The sequence below is a fragment of the Empidonax traillii genome, unplaced genomic scaffold (assembly GCF_003031625.1).
Source record: "Empidonax traillii isolate 1590-97213 ecotype Southwest subspecies unplaced genomic scaffold, ASM303162v1 scaffold205:size1172791, whole genome shotgun sequence".
Classification (NCBI taxonomy): Eukaryota; Metazoa; Chordata; class Aves; order Passeriformes; family Tyrannidae; genus Empidonax; species Empidonax traillii.
In genome coordinates this window covers 376,708-388,017 of record NW_020955398.1, presented here as the reverse complement: position 1 = coordinate 388,017, position 11,310 = coordinate 376,708, and the positions used below count along the sequence as shown (strand labels likewise).

The 11,310-nt window shown below is 37.7% G+C and overlaps 1 protein-coding gene and 1 long non-coding RNA gene across 12 annotated transcripts in view; one reads left to right on the top strand and one right to left on the bottom strand.

Moving 5' to 3' along the window:
* Window positions 1-1,126, bottom strand: part of LOC114059150 — a 21,144-nt gene extending 20,018 nt beyond the window's left edge. The window contains exon 1 of the long non-coding RNA XR_003571597.1: window positions 1,060-1,126. This is a non-coding gene — a long non-coding RNA (uncharacterized LOC114059150). The remainder of the gene's footprint in view (window positions 1-1,059) is intronic.
* MAPK10 (mitogen-activated protein kinase 10) overlaps window positions 1-11,310 on the top strand; it is a 183,288-nt gene that overhangs the window by 108,653 nt on the left and 63,325 nt on the right. The gene's annotated exons all lie outside the window — the stretch shown is intronic.

The following is an 11,310-nucleotide window of genomic DNA, read 5'->3' as shown; positions in this document are numbered from 1 at the left end:
CATCACTGCTCTTTTCTGGCTTTGATATACCATGTGTTACCTTACAGGTGGAGGCAGTGGTAAAGCAATAGGTATCTTTAAACTAGTGGCAAATGGACTTCCATGGATCATTGGCATTGGCACTGTAATTGGCAGTGTAACAGCATTGACAACACGTCCTTAGTTTCAGTCTATCACTTCCACTGTTTGGTATACTTTGAGACCATGCAAGTCCAAAGACTTATCTAAATTCTTAAGTACCTTATTTTGTATCTCAAACACAAAAGGACTATGTGGTAATTTAAAATCAGCTTTGGGAAAAAAAGCATACTCTGAGTCAAGAACTAGTAATAATAATTTTCCACTATTTGTCCAAATCCATATATAGCAACAGGTTGTTTTTCTTCTACTTACTATTCTCTATTCGCTTTACAGGAAAATCAGTTCTTGTTGAACCTTTCTACAACTGAATTGCTATAATGGTCAATTACGAGAAGCAAAACCCCATAGAAGTTATGCTAAATAAAATCAATAACATGCTGTGAATTTTTCCCTCATATTGTGAGTTGACAGCAAAAATTAAGAATTTCTTAGGAAATAAAATCTAAACAGAAAATAACTAAGTTAAAGACAAAGTTAACATAAGTCCCCTGAAATGGCTGAGCAGCGTGGAGAGGCCCCATAAGACCTTTTACAGTTTGATGATACAGATATATAAGCATTATATGATAGACAGAGAAGATAGTGAACATTTTTTTTAGTTTGTGTTACACTGTAATCTCCCTTTTGTGAGGCACAATTTACCAGAGATACAATAACCATCTACAAACAAAGCATGAAGAATCAATAATGACATGATTTTATTTATGACATTATTTATATTAGTTGTGAGATAATTATATGTAGTTTAGCTAAGAGAAAATAATACATGATGAAAAACATCTAGAGTTGTGTTTCTACCTGCCTAATAGTAATAACTATATAGTAATAATAAGTTTACACAGTAAATTTTGAGAGTATCAGTTTCTACTGTAGAAACTTACACTTATTTTAGAAGGAAAAAAAATACTGAAAATCTACCTACTTGTGGAGTGCTGGTTGCTCTGGTGGGGAACTATTTTGTCCTGCTTATCTTGTTCTTTTGCAAAGAACCCAGATGTACCAAGAGGTAATTGTAGAGGCAGAGAAAGGTGGAGAGGTGACTTAATGTTTTTCAGGCTGTTCTGGAAGTGGGTGTTGCAGGGTTCATAGGCAAAGCCACAGAGTTCTGGAATCTTTCTCATACAATTCTATTAATAGATGTCAACATAAACAGGAGACTTTCAGTGGAAAATAATTTATGTTGTGGAACAGAAGCAGGCACAGGAAGAAGGGAGTGTGGTTATAAAGAAGTGAGGCCTTAGTTTCACTTGGTTATTCTGAAAATTACATCAAAGACAAAATTATTTTCTTGATATGGAAGCATTAAAGATATTAAGGTTTAACGTCTCCAGGAAATGATAATTTAATAAATTATCTGAAAAAGAGAAAACCACATGATGTGGTTCTTGTAATTGTCATTGTACCCATATGAAATAATTATAAACTCAATGAGAAAATGGTATTGGCAATAGAGACATAGTACATTTGGTATCTATGGAAATTAGTCTTTGGGAGCTTTCAATGAGTTTTGTGTTAATTATGTTCACAAAATTATTTTTGCCAGCTGAAAGAAAGGTATAAATAGCTGCTTGGAATCTCTTCAGCAGGGAAGTTCTTCTTTAACCTACAAAATCTACTATTAATACGAGTGTAGGCTCCTTGCTTACTGTACATCACACTGACGTCTGTGAGAAAGACTATATAGGTTGTGTTTGCATATCATTATCATGTTGTTACAGGCATGATGACAATGGGGCATAACTCAATCAGAGCTTGTAGTTTATTGGACCAAGCTGTAGCTGTAAAAACTTTGCAAGATTTTAACCACACTGTGATAGAAATGGAGTTTTCTGAGTTTACTTAGATACGTGCCAATTAAACCACTTCAAGAAGAGGTAGCTGATACCCTCTGCAGTGTTAGAAGGGAGTTGACAACTACTTTATTTTGCAAGGGGGACTGAGAGAGACAGGTTACTTTCAGCCTGCATTTGTGGATGGTTTAGATAGTGATGGATGAAGAGGAGTTCTCATGTTCCATAATCAACAGAAATATGCTAATGTTGGGGTGGATGTATCTTTGTGTTTTAAATGAATGCTTTTTGCCTGGAAGCAAGGTAATTGATCTGTAGGCTTTCTGCTGCGGTTTGCAAGCTATAATTTTTTTATGTTGCATGTGATGTTTTTGATGCTGTCTATGATGTCTAGAAAAATGATGTTGTACAGAAATATTTCAAAAGCAATTTGAAGGGACTCTGATAATTTTTGAATTTATGATAGAAGCAAGGGTGAAGTCCAGGTTTCTATGGCAGACAGGAAAGACATTGCTTACAGACTTGAGAATACGAGTAATTAAAATCTTAGAAGTAGTTTTTGAACACATTTTGCTTGTTTATTTATTACCACACTGGTAATTGGTGCCTCTACCTGTGTGCATCATTAGGAGAAAATGTTAGCTTTGGAAACAAAGTTGTCTGGGTGAACATCAAATAAAGGAGTCTGATGATGCATTTCAGCTGAAATCCTGGATGTTTATCTTGCTTTTTTCTTAAAAGTAAAAACAGGCTTTTGTGCTGCATAATGTTGAAATGTGGTCTAATGATGTGTTAGTTAGGCCCAGGGGAGTGTTATCTGGGAAGTGCTTCATGCTGTCTAGTTTATGCAGGAACTTTTTGTGTGAGTAATGTTTGAGTGGGGTGTATGGGAGCAAGAATTATGGTTTTATGATAGTTTTGAAGAGTACTGGTAGCTTCTCAGTGAATGTGTTATAAATTTAGAAAGACACCTGATCTGCAGATATTGAGGAGACTGTAAATATATTCCTGAAGTAGTAAATTGGGCAATGCATTGTGGGTTTTTTGCCTTGAATTAGTGGTTTGATTATATTTTGAACCTGAATACGAAGGAGGTAGCAGAGTCTTTTTGTGTTTCCTGTAATAGGTAGAGAACCAAGCCAATCCTGATGCTGACGCTTGCTATCTTGCCTAAGGTAACTGTAGGTTGTCCTTTGCTGATTTAATTGTAATTTGGTGGTTGAATCTTAAGGAGTGCAGAGTTCTTTCAAATCAGCATGTTGTGATGGTGGTGCTTGTTACAGCTTATATAGCTGCTGATTTTTTCCCTAAAGTAATCGCAGGACCATGGAATTATTTAGATTGGAAAAGACCCTTAAGATCATTGAGTCCAACCATTAACCCAGCACTGCCAGGTCCGCCACTAAAGCACGTCCTCAAATGCCACATCTGTATGTCCTTTAAATAACTCCAGGGATGGTGACTCAACCACTTCCCATAGTGTTCAAAGGCCAGAGGAGAAGTGTGACTGGCATTGTTCACTACAGGATGTCCAGTAGGAAGGGGTTTTTCTGTATTGCTAACTCTCCTTGGAGTGCATGTAGGGAGGTGTCCTATTGCATGTTGACACTGGTAATGAAAATTTTTTTGTTAAGGATTTGGCTAAAACTTCCTCTAATTTTCCATATATTTATGTAGTATACATACTAAGACAATTATTATAGGGAAACCTCTTTCATTCCATGGATCTCTGGTGCAGGTCTATGAAGATAATGAAGATGTGAACATAATCAATAGAACCACCTAAAAATAGACTTTAATGTGATAGGTCTAACTTCTGTGTGGAATGTGCCAGTAAACAATGAAAAGGATCAGATGTTTGAGTTTGCAAAAACACTTGAGATCTTTTGTATGAAGATTATCCTTCAGTGTTGGTTTTGTGTAGCATGATTGGCTCCTACTCTGACTATAAGGACTAAAGTGATATTGCAATGGGAATAATAATAAAAGCAAAGAGGAGGTGATGCTTCTGACCATAATCAATTCCAAGGCTGTACTTCTCCTATGGGGCAGTGGAAAAACCAGAGAGAATAGTGGTCATCACAGTGTTTTACAGTTAATGCACAACCTTACTTGTATCATTTAGCTGGACACTGGTGTACTAAAACTCTGGAGAGACGAATGTATCCCAGTAATGTTGTTTTTTGTTTCTTTGTGCCACTGAACTGAAATACTGTATTCCTTGGTATGGTTCAACATTTTTGCTTGTATAAATTGGCATAGTTTCTTTGAAATTCAGAGGTGTTCTCTCCATTGGATAGATCACTAATTTTCCTCAGAAGAGGAGAAAAAAGAACCTGTGTCACTCAGAGGCAAAATGAGGTGAACCATGTACTCAGATATGCCCAGAATTTCAGTGGCCCTGAAAGAAGTGGCTGTGTTAGCTTTGTTAGCCTCAGTCTTTCCTGGGAATTGGAACTGTGCATATGTGGTGAGTTTGTTTGCTTCCATTCCAGTTACACAGTTGCATCTTGCAGACTTTTTGTGCTTAATGTCCTGTTGGCTGGCCCTGCAGATTTATCTATTCCGTTAAAGATTCTTCCAGTTGTATCCATTAGTTCAGCTAGTATTCCCTTTCTCGTGCTGTTGCATTGTGCTTTGACATCCTACTCCTGAGGAAGTTTTTGAAGAGAACCTTTGGAGAGTTTTACAAGTATGTTCTACAAGAGTAATGTGGGAAATAACTGTTAGTCTGTACTATGAACTACTGCTCTACTGTTAATGAAATAAGCATGTCAATTTAAACAAATTCTCTGATGTTTCCCAGTGCTAATATCATCCCATACTGTGGCAACACGTGGTGGTTTTCAATTTTTTTTCTTCTGAGAACAAGTGGTTTAAAGTACTTCAAGATTATTTTTAATTTCATTTTGGGTAGTTCTTAAATGTTGAAATACTGTAAGTTGAACTCACAGCAAGCTTCAAACCTCACTCATTCATGTGTACATTGCAGAATTTTTCCCCCAGCTCCCAATTTGCATTCTCATTGTAATATTCTTTGGATTTTCTAGTATGTCTGCACTGAAATGCCAAAAACTTAATTGCATGTATCTGCTTATCCACTGATCACCGTCGGATGATCAGATGTACATCTGGAACAGAACATTCTCTTTTATGGTTCTAATTATGTCTGTGCCTAGATTCTTCAGAAAGATAGAAATTCTCCTGTTGTATTTGGAATCTTGGATTGCCAGCATGTGAATTTTAAGGTGCTGGGAGACTCCCAGTGAGTACAGCAAAGACTGAGTGTCTCTGTGGATTTGAGCTCCAGAATATTGAGTGGATGTAGTTATTTAGTTGGAAAGATTTTTTGTTTCTTAAGGTGATATTATTAAAAATTGCATGTTAACACACATTCAGAGACAGTTTGCTTGGATATGGAATGAGAGGAAGAGGTTATGTCTTCCAGTGCTCTTGCTAATGACTCAGCATAGAACTTAGCTTGGATATATAAGGAACTGATTTTAGGATTCGAGAAAACTGTTGCCATATGACAAACTATATGCAATGTCTGAAAAGTGCGATAAGTGGACTGTCTTTAAGAATAAGCAGGCTGTAGTCCTTGTTTGCTTCAATTCCTACAACTTCTGCCATCTACTACTACTATCTTTAATAGAAGTGGGAAAGAAGCATAAGAAAAGGTACATATCAAGTAGCAAGAAGGTGCCTGAGGCAGGATGAGGATCCATTTTTACGTGAGAGGGGAACCTGAGATGTAATTCTGGAGCAAAAAAATTTTTTTTCTTAAGATCTGACATGGAATTGCTTTAGAAAAAGCTTTTTTTTTTTTTTTTTTTAATGCCCTTTTTCTACCTAACTGCAGTGATTCCTGATAGGCAGTAAGTCACCATGTATTTTGTGTTTGTCTTTTTGTGTTTCGTTTTCCTTTGCTAGTACACAGAAATCTAAAATCCAAACTGTAATGGTAATCACAAATTATATGTAATAAAACATGCCACATATTGTCTCCTAACAATGATGTCAGGCTCTCTGTCTCTAAAATATTCAGACTGCCTATATTTCTGACTATGTCTTTATTTTTCCTTCATTTCTCCTTAAAAAACCTCTTTATTTCCATGACTACAACAGTTTAACAAGCAAAATCTATTCCATACTTAGACTGTGCAAGTCTATGGGGAAAAAAGTAAATAAGGTTGTGTAGAAGCTATCTCTGCATAATCTGTTTTGTGAACTCTGACAGCAACATTCACTTTACTTGGTCACAGATTCAGTACCTTAAAGACATCGACAGCCAGGATTTTTGATTGGATAGGCACAGATTTTGGGAATAGAGCAGTTTTGTTCATGGCCGTGACTGGATAAGCATCTATGATCCTCTTAGAGCCATGAAAAAATGTATCAGCTTTTTGTAGAATCTGTGTCTGCAGAGAAGTAACTGATATTTGTGCAACTTAAGCTCTTTCTGTGTTGGCTGATTAGAAACTCAATTTAATTTACACTTTCTGCTATCAAGCAGTAATGTTTTATAACTCCCTTTACAGATGTTTACCTATTTGCTCATACCCTGTTAAAACTTCCTTTTGGTCACTGATAGATCTCCCTTTTCTCACATTTATGCCACATCACTACTACAGTGCAACATACTGGACAGATTTTTTTCAAGACTCTACTTGCTTCTCATGTTGTGTCAGGTTGTCGGCTTGGAATTGTTGCAAACAAATTTCAGTTCATGGAGGAAACCAGGGTTGGAGTTAGATACTGTCAGTGCTTTGCAGCCATTCCTTAACTGATTACAGGCTTATCATTTTATGTCATTCACCTGAAATTCTGTCACCACTGAACTGAACTGAACACTGTTGCATCATCATCACTGATTACCACATGTTTAACATGATGGCAATTGCACAAAACACTTTTGTTCCCTCATAGGAACATTCTCAGGAGAATGACTGTGATCATGTGGAATCAAGGCTATAGGACAGAGCATCTAAAGAAAAGGGCAGGTATCAAACCAAAAAAGCAATGGAAGAGAAATAGAAAAAACAGAACCGACCAGGAAGGATAGCAGCTCAGAAAATTCAGTTTTCTTTGTCAGTATGTATTGTTGATATTTAGTATCTAAGTGTAGTCCACAGATTTTTAGAATGCATGACAGAAAGTAAAATATTGTCCCTTGTCCAAAGACCTGGCCCTAGACTATCATAAAAAACAATGACAGCCAAAAAAAATAGTTGTGCAAAATAGACAATATGAAGCAAGAGATTCTGTGTGAAGTCTGGGCGAAGTTTGTGAACAATGTCTGGCATGACATGAGTGGGAAAACTCATGAGAACGGGCAAGAATGGGCAAAAAAAGAGAGACAGTTACAAACGGAAGCAGAAAGGAGGAAGACTGAAAGACAGGAGTCCTTTTGCAGGTAGGAAAACTGGACATGGAGGTGTTTGGGTTTTGGTGGGGTTTTTTAATTTTTTTTTTTCCTCTTCTGGATTCATGGTGTTACACATTTTCATCCAAAATTGATTGGTGCCCATTTGCAAATGGGAAGCTTTGTAGCTCTGGGGTCACTAATTCACCATGAGGCACAAAACTAGGTAGAATTTCTGATTCAAGCAAAAATTATGTTGTGAGTTTATGTCTACACATCTACATCTTGAAATTTCTGGTATAACAAGGCAACTCAAAAAAACAAGGAATTTTTAATTTTATTCCTTTTGAATAGGGACATTTTGTGTTATTATGCAGCAGGTAAAACATTCTGTGTCCTTACCAACCATCAGTTTTACCTGCTGGCATCTTAGCTGTGTTAGAGATGTTCCTCAGTATGAGAGGCTGTAGGCACACATAGCACCGCTCGCTCCTGCCCCTCCAGAAAAGCCCCGATGGTAAAAGATGTGACACTTCTTTATGAGGCAAAAAGCCTACAGCTTCCGAGATCAGACATGATTGGGTGTTCTCAGGGTGGGATGGCCATAGACACCTCCAAGCCCAAGAATGCTGCACTTCCCTGATGGATGCCACACTCCTGCCCTCACAAAACACCACTGCTCGACCATGGCACAGGGATGATGGGCCCAAACACACGTCCCCAACCTCCACTCACACACACCCTCCAAACCTGCCACCACCTCCCACACCAAAACATACACAGCACTGCTCGCTCCTGCCCCTCTTGAAAGGCCCAGCTGGAAAAGAGTAGTCAGTGAGTTAGAGCAACCTCGGTCAGGTGAGTTACTGCCAGCATAGAGGCAGGCTGTAGACTCCCTTTGGTTGGGAGGGTAAAGGTGATCTATATGGCAGCATTGACTTCTTCCCCTCCTAGAACACCATTAAGTGACATTTTGGCATCTCTGGTCTTCTGTTTCTGTCTGCTTAGAATGGCCTTGCACAGGTTGTGGGGTTAGTTTCAGGAAACTAGAATTTGAGTAGCCTTTTGGGATTAACTGTTTTACTTTTTCCCCACATTTGGTGATTATGTCATTGTAGGTGAAGGCTTGTTGACAGTACACTTCTGTTCCTTGGTTGAATTTTGATTTTTAATCAGTTGAGAAATTAAGCCAAAAAGGTTGTGGAATAATGTTTCTTATTCACCAAAGTGACAGCTTTTGTTCTGTTTGTCAGGCAAGCTAGCAAGTCTTTTGAATTATGGTTTTGAGGTGGTAATGGAAGACAGTAGCTGGTTTTTATTCCAGTTTGTAGATCCAAAAATAGCAGATTTATCATGTGACTGACAGTTTGAATGTGCTAGGTACTCAGATTCTGCCAGGTGCACAGGCTCTCATCTGGTGTCACTATTTCCCTGATCTCATAAAGGTCTTATGCTGTTAAAGCATAAGTCCAGGAAACTGGACTTTTTCTGGTGTTGCTGCTTCACAAACTTGAAAATTTGTTCAAAATTTATATACCCTGCTGACAGTTCAGAGCACTGAATGTGAGAATATCTTTGGCAGACTCAGTGTTTTAAATTTATTCTCCAGATGTTGAGCAAACATCTACTTAATATGGTGTAACTACAAATCATGCTTAAACTTCTTTTACCCATGTATTTTCTGTCACTGAATATTGAGACACCTCCAGCTCTGATCCATTTTTCAGTTTTTTTACCTTGCTCCATCTTCAGTAAGTGCTTGAGCATACAAAGAGTGAGCAGTGTAGCATACTTTGGAAACCATGAAACAGTCATCTCTTATATATGTCACATGGAAAGGAAAACATATTGGTCTAGAGCCCTTTTAAAGCAGAATGAGTAAAAAAATGTGGCTCCTTTCACTTACCAGATTGAATTTCCTCATCTAGCTGTTAACAAAAGCTACTGTCAGCTATCAGACTGTACAGTGAGTTAGTGACAAAAGACATGCAGAAGCAAAAAGTACTGGTTTTACAGTTCTGTTCAGAAAGGTGTTATACAGCAGAGGTGCTTTGAGAGCAGATGAGAAGTATGTCAACGTACTTCATATTCAGCATCCTCATGAATATTTTAATCTCCAGGCAAACTGAAATGGCACCCATTACAAGTGGTGTGCTAGGCGATGTGTGAATTGTATAGCTGTTTCCACATTGCCTTTCCTACTGTATTCCTGCAGTGTCTTTGTGAGTGAGAATGCTATAGGAAGAGTTTTTATCTTGCACCACTATACAGAATTTCTGGATTCCAGAATGGTTCTTGGATTGTGGCTCAAGCAACTTCCTTCAGACCACCAGGTTGGGTGGGGCTGTGAGCAACCTGGTCTAATGGAAGGTGTTAGATGGCAGGGGGGTTAGAACTGGATGATCTTTAAGATCCCTTCCAACCCAAACCATTCTATGATTCTATGAGTGCTTCTGCATATCTGAACAAGCTCTTAAGGAGCATAAATATATAGGCATATAGTGTCACAGATCTGACTTGTGAAATATTCCTATTGAAGTAGTTTCTTCTAGCTGTGGCAAGGGCTTGTCTGTTGGACTCCCATTTCAATAACCACAATTATGACTGGTCATGTGAGGAGTTCTTACTCCTTTTTTAATTTCCATATGTTTTCAGACAGAAATATGCATAGAGGTCTTTATATCACCTTTTCTTGTTTAATGTATGGATAACCAGAGAGCTTTGGTGTAATTTCTGACAAAATATAACACCACAAAAATATATTTTCATTTAATCAGGGCCTTTAAGGAGCTGCATTTTACAAGGTGGGAAATAAAATGAGCATGTTGTAGTGAAGTGAACAAACCTGTATTACAAAGCTATAATAATAATTTCAGTGGCACAGTAATGAAATGATACATGAGACATGGACATTTTTAAATCAAAACACTTTTCTGTATTTGAAAATATTTAACACCTAAATTTGAAATCCATAATAAGAATTACACAGTAAGTTCCTTTTTCAGATTGATTTTTTTTTCAGTATTAGAATCATAAATCTCATACACAGCATTTGAGAACAAGCATTTTCTAGTAAAGTAGACTAAAGAAAGAGTATTGTGCAAGCAGAGAGCAAGACGTCTTCTTTGTTTTTAACTGGATTTTGCTTGCCACCATTAAATACATGAAAGTGTGTGCACACTGAACAGTGGGCCTGATTCCCAAAGAGTTTTCTTTTAAAAGAAAGCTGTCTTTCCTGATAACATGCTGAAATGTAAAAATAGAACCACACATTTTGAACTTTTGTCTTAAACTTCAAAGGCATACTGGAGGATTTTAAGTGCTACAGATTTTACAATTGACAGCAATGATGAATTTTCTTTCAGGGACTAAGATGATAATCCCAAACAATTCAGGCACTTCTGTCCTCTCTCATGTTATTTCATTCCAACACAGAATAAGAGATCACATGTGGAATAATAGGCAATGAGTTGCCTTTCTTTGGGAAAAATTTCCCAAGAATCCCAAAGTAGGGACCTGCTACCATTAAAAACACACTGAGATGATAGCTTAGTTTGATCTTTCTTTTTGGATTTGCTGCTTAGGTTGCATGTCATTTTGGCATGAGAAGGGTCTCCAAAGGGCACTAGCTGGAGCACCTTTCTGGCAAGGTGTTTGCTGTGTCAGGACACCTCTGTGTGACTCCTCTGTACCCTTCACCACATGCAGTCTCTGCTCCCCCATGCAGTGCTGGAAGGAATGTTTCGAGCCCAATCAGTATCTCTGCAGTGATGAGGAAGCTCATGGAAGGTCTTGCTGTGAAACATCCATGGTGATAGTAAAAAAAAAAAAAAAAAAAAAAAAAAAAAAAAAAAAAAAAGGATAACCTGTGTAGCAGTTAGAGAGACAGCTTGATTGTATTTTCTAATCTAGCTGTTCCCAGCTGATTGCTGATTGCAAGAAGCTGTGAGCTGATGGAAACACAAAACAAATAGCTGGAACCACGTATGGAAATAAGAAAAGTGCAGCAGTCAT